Source organism: Podarcis muralis, chromosome 12, assembly GCF_964188315.1.
Source record: "Podarcis muralis chromosome 12, rPodMur119.hap1.1, whole genome shotgun sequence".
NCBI classification, from domain to species: Eukaryota; Metazoa; Chordata; class Lepidosauria; order Squamata; family Lacertidae; genus Podarcis; species Podarcis muralis.
In genome coordinates, this window is record NC_135666.1 from 6,259,803 (window position 1) to 6,285,695 (window position 25,893).

A 25,893-nucleotide genomic window follows, 5' to 3' on the forward strand; every position below is an offset into this window, starting at 1 on the left:
TCAAGTCGAAAGGATACATCCAGGCATAATATCTGTAACATTGTAACAACTTTAAGATGTGCCCCCCCCCTGGTCATTTCCGTAACAGTTTAAATGAAAAGTTTTTAGCAGGTGGCCTTCCAGTATCAATGGGCAGGGAGTTCCAAAGGGTAGCTGCTGCCACACTGAAGGATCGATTCCTTGCAAGTGCAGAATGCTACTTGCAAAAGGCATTTACAGGCCTGCTGTGCCCATCTCTGCCCTGAAACTCTATTTTAGCCTCTTCTTAACTACACAGCGATGGGGTATCCCCAGCTGCCATTCGCTCAGCTATCTCTAATGTTCTTACCCGATCCGAAATCGTCAATGTGTGTGTTGCTTATTGTGCAGGAAATGAAGCCGTTCCACCGACTGGTCCTGCTAACTGGAACGCAGAACCTGGATTGACTCAGCTGAAACCACTGACCCAGTTTGCTTTCTTAGCCCCAGCTAGCAGGAAATTTGCAAGATCCCATGCCTTCGGGTTATGGGTGGAAAGTCACTTAAGGGACATTTTTGCAGGGGCCTCTGCCTGAGAGGTTTCTTGAGAGCCTGGTGAAAAAAGTCATGGGGAATTGATCCTCCGGCAAGGACAGGTGGGGAAGATTTCTGAGCTCAGACGCCTTTCTCCCAGGGAGATCACCCTCGCGACACAAAAACCGAGAGTGTTTCCCGCAAGTGTGTCGGTACGTTTCTCCCCCCGGGCTCCCTGTCTGGTTTCATTGTAATAGGGTTTTAATTGGACCGTTTCATGTGCCATTTTATATTATTCTCCAGGCCCGTTTGAAAATGATTTCCAAGCCGACTCTGGAGGACTGGTTAATGTCTGCCTCGCTCCAGCTGGGGAAAGGTCGTAAAAGATGGCAAAGGAGAGAACAGTGCCCTTGGAGGAAGCGTGTGGTGGCCAGCTGTTTTTCTCCCTTTCTGATAACGCTACAGTGGTACCTTGGTTCTCAAACTTAATCCGTTTCGGAAATCCGTTCCAAAACCAAAGCGTTCCAAAACCAAGGCACGCTTTCCCATAGAAAATAATGCAAAATGGATTAATCCGTGCCAGGTTTTTTTTAAAAAAAGCCCTAAAACAGCAATTTAACATGAATTTTACTATCTAACGAGACCAAAATGAAAGCAATAAGCAATGTACTGCAGTCACACAATCAATCAATAGCTGAACTGGGTTCCACACAGTCCCAAAAATAAAAAACTAAAGAGTCGCAAACAAAAATGCAAAATAAACAGCCAAAACAGACAGACCTCAGCGTAACACTCAAAACGGAAGTGTGGCACTCAGATCGGAAGTGTAACACTCAAAACGGAGCACGTTCGGCTTCCGAAAAAAGTTCATAAACCAGAACACTTACTTCTGGGTTTGCAGTGTTTGGGTTCCAAGTTATTTGAGCACCAAGGCGTTTGAGAACCAAGGTACCACTGTGCAACTTTTGGACATCTAATGAAGCAGAATGCTGGAAGATTTGGGACAGATAAAAAGGACTTCCTCATGCTCCTGGTGGTGGGGGATGTTCAGCCTCATAAGAACCAGGGCTATTTTTCTAGAAAAAGAGGTGCTCACCATGAACACCTCCCTTATTCTCTTATACAGTGGACGCTCGGGTTGCAAACGTGATCCGTGCAAGAAGCACTTTCGCAACCCGCAGCATCCGCAACCAGCAGCACCGCGTCTGCGCACGCACGGGTTGCGATTCAGTGCTTCTGCGCATGCGCAAAACACGAGTTAGCACTTCTGCACATGTGCAAGCGCCGAAACCCAGAAGTAACCCGTTCCAGTACTTCCGGGTTTGGCACGGTGCGCAACCTGAAATCACACAACCCGAAGCGTCTGTAACCTGAGGTATGACTGTAATGGCAATGGCCCCCAACTGAGAGGTGCAGGAATTGAGTTCTGGCAAGCCCAGATAAGAACATAAGAATATCAGGAGGGCTTCCTTTGTCAGGCCAATGGCATACCCTTCAACTTTTCTCCGGTGAAAATAGGGACGTCCTATTTCATCCCCATCATCATTATTTTATTATTTATGCCTTGTCTATCTGACTGGGTTGCCCCAGCCACTCTGGGCAGCTTCCAACATATATAAAAAACATAATACAGTGGTGCCTCGCAAGACGAAATTAATTCGTTCCGCGAGTTTTGTCGTCTTGCGATTTTTTTCGTCTTGCGAAGCACGGTGTCGGGAAAGTTTTGGAAAAGCTTCAAAAATGACCAAAGTCTTTAAAAACCTCAAAAAAGGCTACCACACCGCATGCTATGAGTTGCTCCTCGAAGTCAAGTCGCAACTGTATTAACGGTGTTAAGAAAAAGGAAACAAACTTGCAAGACGTTTCCATCTTGCGAAGCAAGCCCATAGGGAAAATTGTCTTGCGAAGCAGCTCAAAAAACAAAAAACCCTTTCGTCTAGCGAGTTATTTGTCTTGCGAGGCATTCGTCTTGCGAGGTACCACTGTAAAGCTTTAAACATTAATGCAAAACTTCCCTATACAAGGCTGCCTTCAGATGTCTTCTAAAGGTTGTCCAGTTACTTATCTCCTTGGCTCTGGGGTCGCATAGCTCCATACTCTCCAACATTTCTCTGATGAAAATGAAAAGCAGGACATTCTGGAATCTAATAAGAAACTGGGACGGCTTCTATAAATCCAGGATTGTCCCTGGAAAATAGGGACAACTGAAGGGCCTAGAATTCCATTAGCTTCTTTACTTAAGCTCACTATTATGTTTCCTCTCGTCCCGTCCCCCCTGATTCCACTATTATGTAAAAATAATGAATTTTGGGCACCCTGTCTTGCAAAACCCCAAAGAAAATGCCTGAAAGCAAAGTCAGTAGTGTTAGAGCATCCAAAACCACTAACATTTGCATTTTTTCCCCTCGCCGGGATTTTGCTGAAGCTGGCAACTGATGAATGGAATCATATTCTGGGACCCGAGGATAAAGTCACATACAAGCAGCTATTATTTTCTTCCCCCCTGTTAAATGTGTGGCTTTGAAAGAGCAGGATAATGGGAGAGCTCCCAGAAGGTTGTGGCCAGTGTGGTGGTGTGGTCAGAGCATCGGGCTAAGACCTGGGAGACCTGGGTTCAAATCCCGCTTAGCCATGAAGATATCGGGTCAATCACTGCCCCATAAGCCTAACCAACCTGGGGATAAAATGAGAAGCTGGCACAACTTCTTGAGCTCCTTGGAGCACAAAGGTGGTGTTGTAAACAAAAATTGCCCTTTTCCCTTATGGGGTATCCAAGAGCCTATAAGTCCCCTTTTAGCAGGAGAGAATAACAGAGGCCAACCAGAGAATATTGAGAAGCAAAGCAGCTAGTTAGCTTGATCTTTATTGATCTGTTGCAACAGAGTGCTCCCCTCACAAGCAGGAAAGGAGGAGGAACCCAGAAAAATGGTGTGCAAGGCCTTATAAAGACTTTTGATATTCCCATCCTGTAGCTCAAGACCACCCCCAGAAACATCATACATACATCTCAGAAGGGGTGTAACCTAAGACCACCCCTCAGATACATCACACCTACATCACAGAAAAGGCGGTCTAAAACAGAAATTTGAATATTGTTTTTCTCCTGTTGTTGTTTATGTCCTGTCTGGCAGGTTACTTGATTGGATTGCCTGGGGAGCCTGGCCAGTCTTTTGTAAGAATAAATACTTATTTCCTGGACCAGGTCACAGGCTCACACCCTATTCATATCTTAAATGTGTCCTTAAGACAGGATTTGTGAAGGAAAAGACAATGGGGAGGCTTTTCCACTTTGACCTTGCAGAGAAAACATTTGGTCAGTTTAGGAATCAAAATGGTTCCAGGTTGGCCTTCCTGTGCTGATCTATGTATGTGCTTGTTTGGTACACTTATGAATATTACCTTATATCTAAGAGCATAGAATTCCTATCACAGTGGGGTCTGAATGTGGGAAATGAAATAAACAAACACTTTCCCCTACCTAGGCCAGGATCCCTCCAGCAGTTGAATTCCAGATCCCATCAGCTCCAACCAGCATAGCCAAAGAGCTGGGATGATGGCAATTGTAGTCCTGCAGGGTCAGGCCAAAGGGGACCCACCAGAATCTCACAGGGATGAACTGGGCGCCCATTATGAGAGACCCTGGAGCAGGAGGACCTCAGCACAACACTGCCCTCTCCCTTACCTGTCAAGGAACTGGTATCACCTCTGCTAATGATCAGCTCCATCAGGAGGTGTGATGGCCTGGGATTCAGACTCAGAGGCTGAACCTGAGGAATCCCAGCCTGCACAGGAGTCCCCGCCTCCAGGGCTGGCTGAGCCGGGGCTGGGGCTTGAGCCTGAAGGGTCCTCACCTGTGCTGGATCCTCAGGTGCAGGCACCAGCTGAGTCTGCTCTGGCTCCGGTTGGGATGGAGGACCCATTGCCTGCAGGTGCTCCACTCTCAGCCCCGTCAGAGGAAGCTGAGGTTGCCTCTGGGTCCGGTAACCCTCCAGCCTCTCCTGAGCTGCAGAGGCTCACGGCAGAGGGGAGGAGGGAACTAAGTTCCTGCAGGAGGAGTGCTTGCCTCCAGGCCAGGAGAGGCGAGTCACCTGTGGACCGGGGCCGCCCTATGCCTTGGGGCAGATAAAAGCCAGCCAGCCCCAGTCCCAGGTTGTGGGAGCAACATTGTTGGTAGCCTGTTCCTGCCTGCACCCTGTCCTGCTCTTCTGCCAGAGTTCCTGACTCCTCCCGACTCCCCGCCTTGGACCCGGCTACAGCTTTGACGGACAGCCTCCACACCGCACCATCGACCTCGGACTGGACTCGGACCACGCCTCTCGGTTAGCCTCTGGGATCAGCACAGGATGTTCAGTCACAGCAGCTACTGTATTTTTCGCTCCATAAGACACATCTGACCATAAGACACACCTAGAATTTAGAGGGGGAATGCAAGAAAAAAATATTCTTTAAAGGGAGCACTGAGCAGAGCCTGTGTGCATCCCAGGCTCTGCTCAGCACTCCCTTTCACAAGCAGCGTGGAGCGTGTGTGTGGCGCTTGCAGGCTTTTCTCCGAGGAGGGAGAAAGGCAGCCCATCACTGACGGGCTGCCCTTCTCCCTCCTCGGGGAAAAGCCCCCAAGAGCCACACACACGCTTCACGCAGCTCTTGAAAGGGAGTGCGGCTCTTGGGGGCTTTTCCGGGAGGTGGGGGAAGGGACAGAGTGCGGCTAAGCCAGAAGATAGAACAGCGAGAGGGAGCGCAGTGATCCCTCTTGCTGTTCTGGCTTCTGGGATAGCTGCGCAGCCTGCACTCGCTCCATAAGATGCACACACGGTATTTCATCAGCCTACAGGAAGGGAGATGGGACCACAGGGCTTCTCCATCAGCTCTGTTAAAGATCAGTTCCATCAGCACGTCAAAGTCCAAGTAGATAAATAGGTACCGCTCTGGTGGGAAGGTAAACGGCGTTTCCGTGCGCTGCTCTGGGACGGCGAAGCTTCTCCACTGGTTCTGCTGAAAGACCTGCAGTTTTCCATTCCTCTCCAAAATCTCCCATTCCTGCTGTTCTCTAGAATATCTCTGAAACTAAGAATTAGTGTCCCTCCTCCCTCCTGGTCCCTTTTCCTTTTGTGTTGCGTCTCTTAAATTGCCCAAGGGCAAAGACTGTTTTCTCACTGATGTTTGCAAGCTGCTTTGGGAGCCTTTATAGACTGAAGAAAATGCACAACAACAACAACAACAACCACCTTTGTTGCTTTCTGCATTGTCACACAGAGACATCATAGGGGTGACCTCATAAGAATTGTTTCGGTGTATTTCTAAGGTTTAGAGATCTCTACGGGTGTTCTCTCCCATCCCTCCCCTCTCTCTCCTTTTCCAGAGTAGAAAATATGATATTAAGAACTAATGCAGGAGAAATAGCTTTCAAAAATAAGATTATGTGGGTATTTACCAATGAATAGGGCCCAGACCACCCATGCAGAGTACTTCTTATTCGTCTTCCAAATTTCTTTTGCATTCTTTATAGGGCAATTATGGAGGGAGGGGGGAAAGGCGTTGGAAACAGATTGAATTCCATGGCAAGGACACAGATCTGGTTCCTACAACTGTCTGGACTGGATCCAACCCATTACCTTGGCTATTTATGGGAATGTTGTTAGGCTAAACCAGTCTTTGCCAACCTGGTGCCCTCTGTGCTGGCTGAGGATGGCAGGAGGCAAAAAAAATCTGGAGGGAGCCTGGTTGGTGGAGACCAAGACGAGCTAATTTCGAGGGTCTTCACTCCTTTTTTACAATAATATTTTATTCTTTTTTTCCATAGAGAAAGTTACATTGAGCTCGTTGGAGAAGAAGGTTGGGATATAAATGCAACTTCTTCTTCCTCTTCTTGGGGCAAAAAAATGAGAGGCACAAATACAAGATGGGGGACACCTGGCTTGAGAGCAGTACATGTGAAAAGGATCTAGGAGTCTTGGTTGACCACAAACTTGACATGAGCCAACAGTGTGACGCGGCAGCTAAAAAAGCCAATGCAATTCTGGGCTGCATCAACAGGAGTATAGCATCTAGATCAAGGGAAGTAATAGTGCCACTGTATTCTGCTCTGGTCAGACCTCACCTGGAGTACTGTGTCCAGTTCTGGGCACCACAGTTCAAGAAGGACACTGACAAACTGGAACGTGTCCAGAGGAGGGCAACCAAAATGGTCAAAGGCCTGGAAACGATGCCTTATGAGGAATGGCTAAGGGAGCTGGGCATGTTTAGCCTGGAGAAGAGGAGGTTAAGGGGTGATATGATAGCCATGTTCAAATATATAAAAGGATGTCACATAGAGGAGGGAGAAAGGTTGTTTTCTGCTGCTCCAGAGAAGCAGACACGGAGCAATGGATCCAAACTACAAGAAAGAAGATTCCACCTAAACATTAGGAAGAACTTCCTGACAGTAAGAGCTGTTCGACAGTGGAATTTGCTGCCAAGGAGTGTGGTGGAGTCTCCTTCTTTGGAGGTCTTTCAGCAGAGGCTTGACAACCATATGTCAGGAGTGCTCTGATGGTGTTTCCTGCTTGGCAGGGGGTTGGACTCGATGGCCCTTGTGGTCTATTCCAACTCTATGATTCTATGATTCTTCTTCTTCATTATTATGTACCATCTGCAGTCCTCTTCCTTTCCATTGCGTCTGCAGCTGATGTCTCCAAAACAGAATCTCTTCCCTCTGCCTTATCTTGCTGGTGGCGAAACTCCCCTTATCTCTGTATCCTGTTTGTTTTTCCTTCTGTTACCTGGACGGACCCCTCTCTCTGCGTTTGTTCCCACTTGACTCGGCAGGCATGAATGAATAATTTGCAAGCGTTCCGGCTCATTCATGGGCAAAGACGAAGCAGCGGCAGATGTTTACCTTGAAGTGCACGGAAAGCTTTTAAGCCGAGCCCGTTTGCAGGGAAGTGAATTTCTCGTTTCCCTTTCCACCACACCTGAGCTTGACGTTGCTTTTCTAGGAATTGGCGAGCAGGGCAGGGAAGTGCAGAGGCTTCTGGGTAAGGAAACAGCAGGCGCCTCACAGAGAACCCCAGCTTCTCTTCCCAGGTCCTCCTTGATGAGAGATCCTTCTCAAATTAAAATGAGGGGGGGGGGGGACAGAAAAAATAAACCAGAAGTTCCCAAAGTGAACAGTACCATCTCCTAGGGGGAATTAGCAAGGGGGGCTTTGAAAAGCTGGCATTGCAAGGTCAAGTTAATCAGTTTTGTTGAATAAACTAAATAATTTAAACTGGATTTTGAATCAATGTGCCATAAATTAAAAAAAAAATTGTCCAGTAGCACCTTGTAAAGGTAAAGGTACCCCTGCCCGTACGGGCCAGTCGTGTCCGACTCTAGGGTTGTGCGCCCATCTCACTCAAGAGGCCGAGGGCCAGCACTGTCCGGAGACACTTCCAGGTCACGTGGCCAGCGTGACAAAGCTGCATCTGGCGAGCCAGCACAGCACACGGAACGCCGTTTACCTTCCCGCTGGTAAGCGGTCCCTATTTATCTACTTGCACCCGGGGGTGCTTTCGAACTGCTAGGTTGGCAGGCGCTGGGACCGAGCAGCGGGAGCGCACCCCGCCGCGGGGATTCGAACCGCCGACCTTCCGATCGGCAAGCCCTAGATGCTGAGGCTTTTACCCACAGCGCCACCCGCATCCCCTCAGTAGCACCTTAGAGACCAACTAAGTTTGTTCTGGGTATAAGCTTGCACACATCTTCAGATACACTGAAACAGAAGTCACCAGACCCTTATATATAGTGGGAGGTTGTGGTTTATCTCAGAAGGGTAGTAGGAGATGGGTGATTGACTCATTGGATATGGTAAAACCTCCTCCTTACAGAGGGGAGGAGTTGTGAGCAGGAGCCGTTTCCTGCATTGGCAGGGGGTGTTCTAGCCCCCGCCCAGCTGGCCTGGCTGCCGCACTACACCCCCAGGTAACCAACCAATCAGGTGGAGGCTTGGGGGCGGGGTTCAGCCGCTCACATGCGGCCGCAGCAGCACTTCCCTTTCATTCCGCTGCTGATTTTCATCAGATCACACACCTACCCTCCCTTTAGTTCACTGCTTGGTTCTTGACATTGCTATGGATCTGTGGTTGGTCGCCTTGGTTGTCCAAGGGGCCTGGTAGGAATTTTTATCCAACTGGCAAATTGGCACCGGCCTCTTGGTTTTTCACCTACCTCGTAGCAAATCGTCACAACTTTTAGGTATTGGCGGTTAGGCATTGGAATATGTTGTGTATTGGAGGGCAGGGTGCGGCCATCGCCTACCCCTCCACTTTATGGGTATTCCAGTAAAGGAATCCGGCGGTCGTGGATCCTGTCCGACACCCTTGCTGGTGGCTAGGGCCATGGCACAACCCCCGGTGACATCAGGGGGAGCTTTCAGTTGTATTTGCATCAACAGGCTCCTCCCACTGGTGGTTAACCCTTGTTAGACTCACCCCTCCCTGAGGGGGTGGAGTCACGGTCTGTTGTTTTATCCAATGCCTAAGCCAATACCTCTCACATGCTGTAATCAATAAAGTTGTGGCCCTTTTTAGCCCATTAACCTAATATACTGTGTCCATGTGTCTTTCTTATCCCCAAGCGGGTGGCAGGTCCTTGAATCAGAAACCTGTTGCCGACTGTTAACTCTTTTGAACTTTATTGTGTTATTATCTTGGCTTCCCTGCTCTCCAGCTTCTGCCTCCAATTCCGGACTGCTATCTGCCACAGACTCTCCCTGCTCACTAAGCCCTGTTGCCTCTGCAGCTTCCACCACCTCCTCTTCCCCCTCGGACCACTCGTCGCCATCCCACCACCAGCCCCCAGGCTCTGAGCTCTCTTCCCTTGATGGTTCTCCAGCTAGTTCCTCCCACCATTCCTCTGTGTCCAACACATCCATGACACCTAGAGAACAAGGGCGGTCGAAGACAAATCCTTCAGTACCTTGATGGTCCTCAGGCACTCGCTCACTGGATCATCACCTTGTTGTGGTGAGTGGGCTTGAACGTTCCTATGACCCTTGTGAGCGAAACCGTCGGGAATCTCTTATTCACAGCAGGGTCACCCAAGGCGGTAAGGTCATAGGGGAGGAGCTAGACAAAGAATGATCCATGAAGTCCTCAACGGCAAAACAGGTGGATGATAACAAGCGGTATGTTACAATGGCCGTGAAGATGGATGAAGGCTGCAGCAGATAAGAATCTACAGGTCGTTGTGATGTTCATGCCATCAGAACAGAGCCTTACAGTGAAGGCGGTGCATTGGTCAGCGTGCACTGATCTACACACATAAAACAAATTCACGCACAGGCGTCTTCCAAAAAGAACTCAGGACATATGGGAGAAACGTGCTAAGAGGAAGGCATGCTTGGCAAACCCTCACCATGATCAACTCCCGCCCGGAAACCTATGTCCCTGCCATGGAAGGATGCGTGGATCCAGAATTGGTCTCCACAGTCACTTAAAACTGGCCAACTGTTAAAACTGTGTTTGTGGAAGACAATCTTACTCGGCTACAAGTGAACGGAGAAGAAGGAGAAGGAGAAGGAGAAGGAGAAGGAGAAGGAGAAGGAGACGAAGATGAAGATGAAGAAGAGGATGAAGAAGAGGAAGAAGAAGAAGAAGAAGAAGAAGAAGAAGAAGAAGAAGAAGAAGAAGAAGAAGAAGAAGAAGAAGAAGGTGGTTCTCAGACAGCAGGCAACACCTGAGCCTTCAGGGTCACCAAAATCTGGAGGGTTACAGTTTGCAATCCCTGCTCTAGTGTTAAATTAGGAGGAAGTTGGCCATGGTGCTCAGCAGTGCCACATTTACGTATAAGCTAAACAAGCTATAGCTTAGGGCCCCACTTTCTTGGCCCCCCCCCCAAAAGATTTAAAGGGGGGGGGGGAAACCTGGATGTACATTTCCAATTGTATTTCAGTTCAACAATTACTTTGATAAAATACATATTTTGCTATGTGCAAATGGCTTTGGATACCTATTGGGTCCATAAATTACCATGCAGCATATATCCAACACAAAAAACAGTGACAATTTGTTCTTGACAAAGGACAGCTGCACATAGAAAGGGTCGCATTACCTTCAGTAGCTTAAAGGTAAAGGTAAAGGGACCCCTGATCATTAGGTCCAGTCGCGGACGACTCTGGGGTTGCGGCGCTCATTTCACTTTAATGGCTGAGGGAGCCGGCATACAGCTTCCAGGTCATGTGGCCAGCATGACTATGCCGCTTTTGGCGAACCATAGCAGCGTACGGAAACGCCGTTTACCTTCCTGCCAGAAGGTAATTTAATTACTTGCACTTTGACATGCTTTTGAGCTGGGACTGAGCAACGGGAGCTCACCCCATCGCGGGGATTCGAACTGCCGACCTTCCAATCGGCAAGCCCTAGGCTCTGTGGTTTAGACCACAGCGCCACCCACGTCCCCTCTTCAGTAGCTTAGGGCCTCATTAAACCTAAATCCGGCCCCGGCTGTCAGCCGCCTGCATCTCAGTCTCACTTTTGCCATTGTAGGGACGAGGACAAATCCAGAACCAATTGGCTCAACCTGCCACTGGCTCTGGCGCCACCTACTGTTGGGCTCCCTCCCTTCCACCCAATGGCCATTCAAGGGTTACCAGAAGGGAACCTGTTCTGAATGCACGTCCATCTTGCCTGGGAAGAAGCTTGGAAGTCCCACTAATCTTATCAGTGAAACAATTTGCCTGATTTCCCTCTTGCTCCCTCCCTCCTCTGCTATGCACACCATTCTATGGGGATCAGATATTGAAATGGGTTATATGCTGATCTTTGAACTACAGATGTTACAGTTCAAGATGGCGGCTCTCTGGAGACGTCAATCTGTTCCAAGAAAGCCTGCTAGCAGTTCTCTCTCTCGGAGAAGGCAACTACCCGGCATTCCACGACTTAGTCTGCTTCACCCCATGGAGCGAATTCATTGGGAAAATCATCACCGCTCATGGCAATCCATTTCTCCCCCCCCCCCCCCCCAACCCTGCAATTTCTATTTTCAATTTTCACTACAGAATGCCTTTGCTCCAACAAAGGAACTTTAACAAACAGCCTTGCCATTAAAAAAAGGTAAATATAGCTCGTCCCTTTTGGGGAGGGAATATTTCAACATTTATTATTTCTCGAAGGGGAAACATGTTTTAACGGGATGGCAAAATATCAAGGGGTCATTAGACAAAAGCGAGGGACGGGGGTTGGGGTTGGGGGGGGGCTGTGCCGTAAACAAAACCAATGAAACAAACTCTTATTTATATTTGCGTTTATAAGCCTATTTGTGTGTACGCTCATATTTGTTCTGGAACTCGCCAGCTTCGTTTGGCGAGTTCAAAGCCGTTGGCACTCCAACGTGGCAGATAATAGACCCCTTTTCTTGCTTGCACACTCTCCTAACCTCCGTAATGAGCCAACCCCTGAATGGTTTTCTTTTTAAATAGACTCTTGTAATCCTTTATTAACGGACTTTGCGGGAAAATAAGGCACAATACCGACAGGCAGTGCCAACCACTCCTGGCACGGTTCAGTACTGGCCAGCGCTGAATGCTACCTTCCCCCCACTGGTAAAATCCAAAAGTCTCCTTTAGTTTTGGCTGTGAACCACGATGGCTCGATAGGAGGCAGGTAGGCTGTTGAGGATATAAAGGTCTATGTCACCTTTTGCTTATTGGACAGCAGGACATCAGATACCCACGAAAACAAGGGGACAAAATTCATCTATACACAAGCGCTGGAGGAAAGGAGTTCTTGACACCTGTCTGTTTGGCCTTCTGAACCTGAGCATAAGAACCCAAGAACAGTTTGGCTTCTACTTGTAGCCGGCTAAAAACAATCCCTTGATTCTGTTCACATGTACCACTGTCGAGTCAGATTTCACCCATCCGACACCTGCGCATCTGATTCTTCCTTAAATGCGGGGTTTTTAGATTCACCTCTGTCGAAATTCACCTTGTTAATTCAGGCTGGTTCTACATTCTGTCCGTTCTTATTCAATTTACTTATATCCTTGGTCCAAGTTATGTCTGTTATCCACTGTTGATTGTGCCAACACTGACTTTGCTTCATTGGAAAAAAATCTGGTAACCTTATGTTAAATTGCTGTTTTAGGGGTTGTTTTTAAAAGTCTGGAACAGATTAATCCGTTTTGCATTACTTTCTATGGGAAAGCGTGCCTTGGTTTTGAAACGATTTGGTTTTGGAACGGATTTCCGGAACGGATTAAGTTTGAGAACCAAGGTACCACTGTAATGGATTACATCCCAGAGCCTGATGGAACTGATCTTTAGCAGAACTGATGGAGAAGCCCTGTGGTCCCATCTCCCAAGGTACCACTGTACTGAGTGAAACCTGTGGCTCATCTGGCTCAGCATTTCCTACACTGACTGACAGCTGCTCGTCAGGGTTTCAGACAGTCCGACATGGAGATGGCAGAGATTGGCATCAGGGCCCTTTGTGCCAAAGGATTTTGGAAGCTTCTCCTTTTAACGTTCTTTCCATAGGCACAGGGAATCTATGAGTCATCCTATATATGTTTGTCTTTTGGTAGCAGGAAAGGGGCTAGTGAGAAACATTGCAACTAACTATCATCTGATTCTCATTACCGCTCTTCTGCAAATATAATGAATGGTTTTTCTAGGGACCTCGTCAAAACTCTGTCGGAAACACAGCTGCTTCGGAGCGGGGAGAAACATCACTCTGACACCAGATCATAATGTGTGCCATTTATATAGGAAGCAAAGCTAGTTTGCTCATACGTACAAAATGACCTTCTCAGAGCGAGGTTCCACTGAGCCCAGCATCTTGATTCCGACAGAGGACAGCTGGGTTCCCTAGGGAACTTTCGAAACCGGGGCTGAACGAGAGCAAGGTTTCTCGGTCGACTTGTCCACTGCGTCCAGAAATCACAGGCATGACACCTCTGGAAGCTGCTTCGGTTATTCCTTTTTGAGAAAGAAAATTGGGGCTAGAAATGAGGAACAGCTGATGGAGCAGGGTATATTCAGCCTGGAGAAGAAGAGGACTGAGAGACAGGGCCAGATTTAGGGTTTGATGAGGCCCTAAGCGAGTGGCGCTGTGGGTTAAACCACAGAGCCTAGGACTTGCCGATCAGAAGGTTGGCGGTTCGAATGCCCGCAATGGGGTGAGCTCCCGTTGCTCAGTCCCTGCTCCTGCCAACGTAGCAGTTCGAAAGCACATCAAAGTGCAAGTAGATAAATAGGTACCGCTCCGGCGGGAAAGTAAACGGCATTTCCGTGTGCTGCTCTGGTTCGCCAGAAGCAGCTTAGTCGTGCTGGCCACATGACCTGGAAGCTGTACGCCGGCTCCCTTGGCCAATAAAGCGAGATGAGCGCCACAACCCCAGAGTCGGTCACGACTGGACCTAATGGTCAGGGGTCCCTTTACCTTTAAGCTACTGAAGGTAATGGGGCCCTTTATACGTCCAGCTGTCCTTTGTCAACAACAAATTGTCGCTGTTCTTTGTGTTGGATATATGCTACATGGTAATTTATGGACACAATAGGTATCCAAAGCCATTTGCACATAACAAGATATGCATTTTATCAAAGTAATTGTTGAACTTCCAAAAAACTAAGATCATGACCACTGGTCCCATCACCTCCTGGCAAATATAAGGGAAGAAATGGAGGCAGTGAGAGATTTTACTTTCTAGGGCTCCATGATCACTGCAGTTGGTGACAGCAGTCACGGAATTAAAAGATGCCTGCTTCATGGGAGAAAAGCGATGACAAACCTAGACAGCATCTTAAAAAGCAGAGACATCACTTTGCCGACAAAGATCTGTATAGTTAAAGCTATGGTTTTCCCCGTAGTGATGTATGGAAGTGAGAGCTGGACCATAAAGAAGGTTAATCGCATTGGTGCACTGATCTACACACATAAAACAAATTCACGCACAGACGTCTTCCAAAAAGAACTCAGGACGCAAGGGAGAAATGCGCTAAGAGGAAGGCATGCTTGGCAAATCCACACCGTGATCAGCTCCCGCCCAGAAACTAATGTCCCCACTGTGGAAGGACGTGTGGATCCAGAACTGGCCTCCACAGTCATTTACGGACTCATTGTTAAAACCGTGTTTATGGAAGACAATCCTACTTGGCTACGAGGGATCGCCAAAGAAGAAGGAGATGGTTTTTAAAAAGATTAGTGAAATTAATGGAGGAGAGGACGATTGATGGCTAATGCCCATTGGTCTGATACATTAGGCTCTCCTCCCTTCTCTTATCAAATTGGTTGCAGATACTTGTTCTGACACCCATGTAGCTCAATGAAATAAAATAACAACACAAGGAAATCCAGCCTATGAAGCGATCGTCTTTTGTCTCAGCTAATGGGGTTCATTGCTTCCAATCCTTCCCTCCTATGTCATGCATTCTTGACAATGGTTTGCGCAATAACCTGCGGTACGTAGGAGGGGAAAATGAGACGAGGCATAATAGATTTTGATGGGATTACAAGCCCTGGCTTGTTCTGCATGTAATTCTAGCTTTGACGAACATCAGCTATGTTGGAATTGGGGGTTGGCCGTGGAGAGGGGGGGGGACACACAACATTTAGAGTAGGTGATGGAGGAGATTAACTTGAGTGCCGGATAACAAGAGGAGGAAGGCAGGCACCTGTTGAAGGAAGACCTCATCTGTCAGATGAAACTGACAGAGGCACAGAAAGGACGGACACGAGACCAAAATACCCATCACATATGGTGGCTCTCCTGGGCTGGGCCTTAACAGATCATAAATCTCTAGTTTGTTCAGAGAGTGAGGAGAGAGAGAGAGAGAGAGAGAGAGAGAGAGAGAGAGAGAGAGAGAGAGAGAGAGAGATTTTCTATTGATTCATCCCAGCTTCCAGAGAATCCACTGGGCTGTGCGACTTTTGCAATATTATGGAATGTCCAGTAGAGGGAAATGTTGCTCAAGCGTTGTCCTGATTGGAGAAGTCACATTTTTGTGTGCTCACCTAGTATAAGAGAGAGAGAAAGAGACATCAGTGTAGGCGGAAGCTTACAATTCTTACCCAGTGCCCTTTCATGCCATTGTTGTTGTTTTGTCGTTTAGTCGTGTCCGCCTCTTCGTGGCCCCCTGGACCAGAGCACGCCAGGCACTCCTGTCTTCCACTGCCTCCCGCAGTTTGGTCAAACTCATGCTGGTAGCTTCGAGAACACTGTCCAACCATCTCGTCCTCTGTTGTCCCCTTCTCCTTGTGCCCTCCATCTTTCCCAGCATCAGGGTCTTTTCCAGGGAGTCTTCTCTTCTCATGAGGTGGCCAAAGTCTTGAAGCCTCAGCTTCACGATCTGTCCTTCCAGTGAGCACTCAGGGCTGATCTCCTTAAGAATGGAGAGGTATGATCTTCTTGCAGTCCATGGGACTCTCAAGAGTCTCCTCAAGCACCATACTTCCCCTCCGCGACTTCCCTCAACTTCCTCTTCTGGTTTTTTGTCATATTATCTTCTCCTTGTTATTTCTTAGTTTTCAAAATTTTTAAAATAATTCCTCTTCTCCTCATTTGTTTTGACATGCTCATTGTGTTTCCTACATTTATTTTGTTCATTGCAAGTGTTTAACCAAACCCTGCTAGTGAGTCCATTTCTTTGCATTGATTCTGTAAATATGACATAAATGGGTCCCACTCTTTCTTAAAATCTCTATCGTCCTTGTCTCAAAGTCTTTCAGTTAACTTTGCCATTTCAGCGTATCTCTTATTCTATACATTAAGTCTGCAAGCTGCGCATATTCTGTCAACTTAGGTTTGGCTGGGATCTCGCTCATTTTCCATTTTTGGGCTAACATAACACGGGCCGCAGTATCCATCACTGACATCTAGCACAGAAGTCGCTTTTGCATGTGCTGGCACCGCTCCTCTGCATCCTGTAAGATTCACTTTTAGAAGCCTCGAGAAACAAAGCTCAGACTCTGAAGCTCTCCTAGGAAGTCTAGAGCATGGGTAGGCAAACTAAGGCCCGGGGGCCAGATCCGGCCCAATTGCCTTCTAAATCTGGCCCGCGGATTCTGGGAATCAGCGTGTTTTTAACATAAGTAGAATGTGTCCTTTTATTTAAAATGCATCTCTGGGTTATTTGTGGGGCCTGCCTGGTGTTTTTACATGCGTAGAATGTGTGCTTTTATTTAAAATGCATCTATCTATTTATATCTATCTATCATCTATCTATCTATCATCTATCATCTATCTATCTATCTATCTATCTATCTATCTATCTATCTATCTATATCTATCTATCTATCTATCTAATCTATCATCTATCTACACACACACACACACACACACACAGAGAGAGAGAGAGAGAGAGAGAGAGAGAGAGAGAGAGAGAGAGTGGTACCTCAGGTTACATACGCTTCAGGTTACAGACTCCGCTAACCCAGAAATGGTGCTTCAGGTTAAGAACTTTGCTTCAGGATAAGAACTGAAATTGTGCTCTGGTGGCGCAGCGGCAGCTGGAGGCCCCATTAGCTAAAGTGGTGCTTCAGGTTAAGAACAGTTTCAGGTGAAGTACGGACCTCTGGAACAAATTACCGGTAAGTACTTAACCTGAGGTACCACTGTGTGTGTGTGTGTGTGTGTGTGTGTGTGTGTGTATTAAATTAGTTTTTAAACATATCATTTTCAACAGTAATTAAACATACTTTTACATCTTATTCCATTTTTTTTACTTCCATCAATCCTGTCTGAAAATTTTCCAATCTAATCTCTTAGTATGCATTTCTTATTTCCCCTATTACATTTCAAACCAATATCTCCATCTTTTTCTACTTTGTAACGCTTCGTATATTTCTCCTTACAAAACTTCTTGTAGTCCTACTAGCGTAATTTGTTGATTACAGTTGCTCTTCAAATAATTCATATACTTCTTCCAAGCGTCTGTAAATCTCTGGCTTATTTGAGGGGCACGGGAATTCGTTCATTCCCCCCCCCCCCAATATAGGCCGGCCCCCCACAAAGTCTGAGGGACAGTGGACCGGCCCCCTGCTGAAAAAGTTTGCTTACCCCTGGTCTAGGGTGTGTGGCCAACTGTGGAAAGCATAATGTTGCAAGAGATTTTCTTTTTTTAAGCCTGCAGGCAGGGACTGTCTTAGCTAACCTTGCACCAGCCCCTCTCAGGCAGTCCCGAGAAAAAAAGCGAGGGCATCTTAAAAGGAATATATTATGGACCGCTCTGTTCTTGGATTTCCCGACCTCCCATCCCGCCCCCCCAACCAGGATCGCAGGGGATAAATTATTCCTGTGGCCTGACACTCAGCTGGAAAACCTAGCAAAACACGTCTATAATGTCACCAACATCTCATTTGCAGGATTTATAGCGCCGGCCGTAAGCAAGGCTGGCCGCTTTACAACGGGCTGAGTCAACTCTTTGGGGAACTTCCTTGAGAAGCCCACTAGCAATATCTTGGAGGGTTGCTGACCGCAAGTGCCTCACAAAAGGGCAGAGACCAGGTATTCCAAGATGGCTTTAAGCAACCTTTGGTGGCTCTAACCAGCACGATTTATGCAGTGCTTTAATTTCGGAATTGTATTCTTTGTAGTCCTTAGGAACTGAAAAGTTTTAATGCGAAGAGCTGGATCAGTCCCATCTAGTCCAGCACTCGGTTGTCATCATAGCCAGTCAGATGCCCCTATAAAATACCCTCCAACATTTCTCCAGTGTAAATAGAGAGGTCCTATTCTATAATAATAATAATATTTTATTATTTGTACCCCGCCCATCTGACTGGGTTGCCCCAGCCACTCTGGGTGCCTTCAAACATATATAAAAACAGAATACAGTGGTACCTCGGGTTACAGACGCTTCAGGTTACAGACTCCGCTAACCCAGAAATAGAACCTTGGGTTAAGAACTTTGCTTCAGGATGAGAACAGAAATCGGGCAGCGGCAGCGGGAGGCCCCATTAGCTACAGTGGTACCTCAGGCTAAGAACAGTTTCAGGTTAAGAACGGACCTCCAGAATGAATTAAGTTCTTAACCCGAGGTACCACTGTAAGGTACCGCCTTCTAGCCTGCTCCCTAAAATACCACTGGTTTGCTCATTTCTATAAAGAGGGTGCCTACATTCTGCATGGCAACATGTGCAAATGGCTTTAGATACCTATCAGGTCCATAAATTACCATACAGTGGTACCTCCGGTTAAGAACTTAATTCGTTCTGGAGGTCCGTTCTTAACCTGAAACTGTTCTTAACCTGAGACACCACTTTAGCTAATGGGGCCTTCTGCTGCCACCGCGCCACCACCGTGCGATTTCTGTTCTCATCCTGAAGCAAAGTTCTTAACCCCGGGTACTATTTCTGGGTTAGCGGAGTCTGTAACGTGAAGCGTCTGTAACCTGAAGCATCTGCAACCCGAGGTACCACTGTACAGTGGTATTTCGGGTTAAGAACTTAATTCGTTCCAGAGGTCCGTTCTTAACCCAAAACTGTTCTTAACCTGAGGCGTGCTTTTGCTAATGGTGCCTCCCGCTGCTGCCGTCATGCGACTTCAAGGTTACTTCGCAACCAGGAGACCTACTTCCGGGTTAGTGGAGCTCATAACCCAAAGCGTTCATAAGGAGGACAGTACGTAACCCGAGGTTCCCCTGTCTAGGATATATTCAACACAAAAAACAGTGACAATTTGTTGTTGACAAAGGACATCTGGAAAGGGCCCCATTACCTCCGGTGGCTTAGGGCCTCAACAAACCTAAATCCGGCCCTCCTTTCTCTGACTGTGAAGGAAAAGCAAAGCTATTGGGGCTAGAAGCTGTTGATAGTCTCAAAGCTGTTCCTGCGGAATGGCTGCTGTCACATACTGAGAGCTCCTAGGAAGCCACAGGTGAGAGCTGAGTGCAGGATGAGGACCAAAGGTTCACAAACTACCGCGGAAAGAGCACAGTGGTTTCCCTCGCCAGAGGGACTGCCCCTTCCTTAAAATTCTCAGTAACAATTTGGGACATCACCAAACCTAAAAAGTAGAGACATCACCTTGCCAACAAAGGTCCGTATAGTAAAAGCTATGGTTTTCCCAGTAGTGATGTATGGAAGTAAGAGCTGGACCATCAAGAAGGCTGATCACCAAAGAATGGATGCTTTTGAATTATGGTGCTGGAGGAGACTCTTGAGAGTCCCATGGACTGCAAGAAGATCAAACCTCTCCATTCTGAAGGAAATCAGCCCTGAGTGCTCACTGGAAGGACAGAACCTGAAGCTGAGGCTCTAATACTTTGGCCACCTCATGAGAAGAGAAGACTCCCTGGAAAAGACCCTGATGTTGGGAAAGATGGAGGGCACATGGAGAAGGGAACGACAGAGGACGAGATGGTGGGACAGTGTTCTCGAAGCTACCAGCATGAGTTTGACCAAACTGTGGGAGGCAGTGGAAGACAGGAGTGCCTGGCGTGCTCTGGTCCAGGGGGTCAACAAGAGTCGGACACGACTAAATGACTAAACAACAACAACAACAAATTGGGAAAGGGGTCAAGCAATAGCTCAGTCACAGAGCGTCTGCTCTGCGTGCCCAATGCATCAGGTTCAGTCTCTCCAGTCAGTGCAGACAATATTGAACTCTATGGACGACTGGTCTGACTCCGCCTAAGGTAGCTTCCTCTGTTCCTGTGCAAGAGTTCCTTTTTATTTCAACCTTCCTTCAAAATCAGTTAAGGATGGTTCTTCTTCTTCTTCTTCTTCTTCTTCTTCTTCTTCTTCTTCTTCTTCTTCTTCTTCTTCTTCTTCTTCTTCCATATGCAACATGGTGATAGGCTTCTGAGGACACCTGGCAACTTGCAGAACGACCCCTTTTGTTTAAAAACTGAAATGGATGAAATGCTAAATGTAATTAAATAGGCATTTTTTTGTTTCTATTGGAGGGGGCTGGGGAGTGATTGTTGAATATTGACCGTTGCTTTTTGTATAAATAAGTGGGGAAAAAATATGTATACAGTGCTACCTCGGGTTAAGTACTTAATTCATTCCGGAGGTCCGTTCTTAACCTGAAACTGTTCTTAATCTGAAGCACCACTTTAGCTAATGGGGCCTCCCACTGCTGCCGTGCCGCCGAAGCACAATTTCTGTTCTCATCCCGAAGCAAAGTTCTTAACCCGAGGTACTATTTCTGGGTTAGCAGAGTCTGTAACCTGAAGCGTATGCAACCTGAAGCGTATGTAACCCGAGGTACCACTGTATACCGTATTGGCCTGAATATAAGCCTCACTTTTTTTCCAAATCCCGACCGTGAGAAGTTAAAGTGCGGCTTAAATTTGCGGCCTTACAAAAGTGGGCTTTTACCATATCGCTGCTGAAACAGACATACAGTAAAACGGAACAGGTGTGAGTGCCTGCGTAATTTTAAGGGAGCGGCTTATATTGTCTTTTTTCCTCCCCCCCCCCCCTGAATTTTAAAGGTGCGGCTTATATTCGGGCCAATACGGTATATACTGTTTGGAGGGGGGTGGGAAACCTCCCAGTGTATTGGAAGGGCACAGACTGAAGGAAACAGGTAGGGCTGTGAGGGAGCAACCACACATTTCTGAGAGACCATCAAAGTCACTTCAATGCCCATTTCATCCCGCGAGTGCCTCCTGGCCGCCAATTGTGCCTTTGTCCTTCCCAAATCCCCTTTGATCTCAACATGAGAGAAGTCAGGCAAGCCGCCCTCTTGGTCTTGATGTGTTGGCCAAGGGACTTTTAGCCTTTTCGGTCGCTGAAAAGCAGAGGGGATAACTGATGGGGATTGAGGAGACAAAGGCAAGCGCTGTGCTTTTAACAATCGCAGGCCGATATGGTCAAAGAGGACCATTGTGATCGAAAACGAGGTGAGGGATTTGCCCCGGCGAGATGGGCAGATAACCATCTTCGCCCAGAAGGCCAGACAGCGCTTTGTGACAAGCCTACTGAAAGCCAGGTTTTAAGAAATCAACACAGCGATGAACAATGTTGGTATGTTCAGAGCATATGGCCTCCACGGTCAATTACGGACTCATTGTTAAACCGTGTTTATGGAAGACAATCTTACTCAGCTACGAGTGATCACCGAAGATGAAGAAGAAGGTGTGAAGATCACAGAATGTCCATAGACATCCTAATTTCTGATGGGGGGAGTGTCTGTTGTGGAATCTTGAAAGCAGCGGTGCAGAGAGCTATTGGCTAAGTTTGGAAGCTCAGCTCTTTGCATTCAAGCCAATGGGTTGTAGGAGAAATTGGTTTTGGGGGAGAAATTGGTTTCACTTTGTTATTTTAATGTGTTTTCATTATTATGTTGGAAGCTGACCGGAGTGGCTGGGGCAATCCAGTCAGATGGACGGATAATAATAATAATAATAATAATAATAATAATAATAATAAATGCATGCACACTTCCTGAAACAATATTTGGACTGAAACCCAGCTACCCAGCTGATTCTCTCAAGCTGAAAAATGGGAACAAAAATGTGTATACTAGGAATACGTGTGCATTAACATGCATGTATCAGTGAAAATAACATATATAAAAGCAGTGCTTTTTTCCCTGGGGGTACGCAGGGGTACGCACACCCCTAAATGTTTTGTGAATCTAAGTTTGGCCTCATTGAGGGCCAATATTTCAATATGTGTAGGAAAATGAGAGTACCCCAAAAACATTTTTTTTAAAAGAAAAAAGCATTGTATAAAAGAACAAGGGAGCTGAGTCCTGGCACCTCTTTTTCTAGAAAAATAGCATTGCAAATACATATTAAAACTGCATTTTATTCAGGGAAATTAATTTGCAATAAATAAAAATAAACCCTCTTCTGATGTTCTTAACACGTGTTCTCTCATTCTCTACGCCACCGAACCAACACTCTTGATAGTTGCTTCAGTTCTCCTCGCTGACGTTACTGATGACAGGATAGGTCCCTTTTTCTGAGCTGGCCTCCCTGGACCCTTTGGCCAGTAGTTGCATTCCCTCATGGATGGAGGCCCTCTTTCTGACGATGCTTCGCGGCCTGACAGCATCTCCACAACTTGTTTGGACAGCTAGGAACATAGGAGGAGAAAAAGAGAATGTCGATGGTTGCAAAAACCATTACTAATGTCTGTGGGAAACGTCCCTGCTGGGAAGCCACTGGACGGACTTCAGACAACTCTGTTGTCTCCTGGCCTGAACTTGCAAAGGCTTTGGGTTCCAAAGTCCCTCCACGAACACATTTATCTACCTGTCTGGGACGAAGGAGATCACAGCGGGAGGAAAGGCATATTTCTGACATCTTACTCAGCCCGCTGAGTCACCTGGGACAGCTCTCTCGGGAGAGGCTTTGCGTATGGGTACGGATTTAATATTTATAGATCCTGGAAACGCTTAAAAAATATTAAAAAGAGATGATTTAAGAACCAGATAGGCCACCCAAGAGATTCTCAGCAGTCAATGTTGTAAACTCAAGCGGGATGTCACTGTTCCAGGACGGTCGTACGCCAAGATATGGCGATGTTTATTTAGAACGGTGTTGTCAGGCATCTGGGTCCTAGGCCGGTTGAGTATCTTGGGCAGTCAGAAGACATGAGAGAATGTGGGGTTTTTAATTTCTTTTGAAAGCAAGCTGGCAGAAGCTGGGCAGCCTGAGGGCCAGTAGTCTGGTGTCATGGAAGGAGACTATCCTGGTCAACCTCTCGTGTTGACCTGCTGCCCAGATTGAGATGCAAGCAGAAGATGTGTGCGATTGGTGGCTGTGGCAAAGGCTGCTTGCTGCGTTCAATATGTGTGTGATTGGTTGCTGCGCCAAGGGCAGATTTTGATTCGCTGCCGCTGTGGCAATTGGACTTGTGATCTCCTTCCACTGTTGGTGATCGGCAGATGTGTTTTGCAGATGTGAGTGATTGCTAGCGAGTGACGCGAGTGATTTTAACCATCGGGTTACTGATTTACTGCATCACCCCCCCAAAAAACCTGAAGAAGAAGAAGAAGAAGAAGAAGAAGAAGAAGAAGAAGAGGAGGAGGAGGAGGAGGAGTTTGGATTTGATATCCCGCTTTATCACTACCCGAAGGAGTCTCAAAGCGGCTAACATTCTCCTTCCCTTCCTCCCCCACAACAAACACTCTGTGAGGTGAGTGGGGCTGAGAGACTTCAGAGAAGTGTGACTGGCCCAAGATCACCCAGCAGCTGCATGTGGAGGAGCGGGGAAGCGAACCCGGTTCACCAGATTACGAGTCCACCGCTCTTAACCACTATACCACACTGGCTCTCAATAACCTTTGTCAACCCCCCCCCCCCAAAAAAAAAGCTCAGTAACTCTGGACAACAACTTTGGGTCATCCCCCCCCCCAAAGCTCTAAAACTCCAATCCTCACCCCAAAAAGCTCAACAACTTTGGGCCCTTTCCTTAATTTGGAGGGCGCCCCATACAAAGGGGCGTCTTATACACGGAGGGTGCCCCATACAAAGGGGCGTCTTATACACGGAAAAGTACGGTAATCCATTGGAGCAGTCAAATACAACATTCCTTGTTTCCCTAGAGTGGGCACAGGCAGGGGGATGTTATTCCAGTCAGTATAACTTCCTGTTTCACTGGTCTGGAGCGTCCTCTTCCTGCATGTGACCAGGTAGGTGGGCGTGACCCCAGAAGACCCCACAAGAGGTCTAGTCTATTGGCAAAACCTATTTGGTGTTTCGCAAGTTTCTGACTAGTTGCAGGACCTTAGCCAGGCCTAGCAGAGTACACGCAGAATCCATGGAAGCAATTGGCGACTTGGCTGCAGACAGGATAGACGAAGCAGCAACCAGGAACTTGTAGTTAGGTGTTTATTATATACAGTGGACTATTTACAGGAACAGAACACGGATCTTTAGCTAGCTCTCTCATACAACTCTCAACCTCCACACTGACACACAGAACTCTGAACTCTGAACTCCTGAACTAACACATTCCAGTTAGTAGGCCATTCATTATCACTCCTTTGAGAGAGCTTGACCAATCAGGGAGCTGTCTCCATGTCTCTGTTATTACCAGGCAGACTTACTCCTTCAGATTGCCTGCTGGCTGTCTGCCAAACCTTAATTGACTCTGTGTGAGTAGCTGCACGTACACAGTTTCCCAACATAGTCATGCAGCCATCTTGCTCTCTTGATGCCATGCTGTTCTCTTGCAGCCATTTTTCTTCTCTTGGTGCTGTTCTCTTAATGTATTTTGCTGTCTGCTGGCTCTCAGCCAGCAGCACACGGGCTCAATCCCCATAAAGGATGAACTCACAATATGTATCTGTAACTACAAGCTCTAAAGCCTGCCTTCAGGAATCACGCTGTGAACTGAATGTGAGTAAACTTCTTGTTACTTTTAAGGAAAGACTCTTGTGTCTTTATTCTTTTAAGAGGGATCAAAGGGGGCACCAGGAATAATCCAGTCTGATCAAGCCGGACTGGATTGCTTAACTGAAGAGATTCAAACGAATCTGCAAACTAGATCCCTGATGTATTGCGCAGAATCTGCTCTGTTACATGACTCACTGGAGAGAGCGAAGGAAGGAATATATTTAATCAATATATCCTCTCCTACTATCCTTAATGTTCCCACAGAAGGCAGAGGAGGTCTATATCAGCCAGGGGACACTTTGCTGACACATTGGAGACCCCTGACGTTTAGCCCAGGAGGATTATGGTCCATAGTGCAGGCATCCTAACTGGAACTGCTTGCCATCCATATGGAATCTCTCCTTTCTGAGAATCCTCCAGAAAAACAATCTCTCAAAAGACCTGTTGATGGCATTTTACCATTGTACTGTTGAGATATATTAATTTATGGTCTGTGTGTGTGGTTTGGGAGCTGCACAGTCAGGAAAAAACAATGCTGTCCAGGGTTGTAAAGACTGTGGAGAGAATAACTGGGTGCACTCTTCCCACCTTGGATCAAATCCATGCTTCCAGGTGCCATAAGAAAGCTGCAGAGATAGCGCAGGATAGTGCGCACCCCGGAAATGATCTCTTTCAGCTTCTGCCTTCTGGAAGAAGGTACAGGGTTATAAAGACTAGGACTAGCTGCCTGAGAAACATTTTCTACCCAAATGCGATTCTGGTTTTAAACACAGTGTAAGGAGTCTCTATGGGAATATATTGTATTTCAAAATGGGGTATCAGAGTTTTTAGGGTGTTAACCAGGTTGGGATAGCTGGGATAGCAGGCTTGTTGGGCTTTGAATGTTTTATGTAGATTTTTCAATTTCATTGTTCTCTATGAGACAATGGCAATAAAGATTACTGTATCGTATCCTTCTGTTTCTGATCTTCAGGTGGTGAGTGCCGTTCCTTAAGATGCCAAAACAGCACCATCTGTGTGCAAAAGGGAGGTGTCATCCGGGGAGCAAGGGAACCCTGCATTTTTGTGTGGAACAAAAAATATATATCTTCAGAACTTAAATGCAATTTGCTGGGTTTCGCATGCACAGACAGATCGGGCTCACTTTC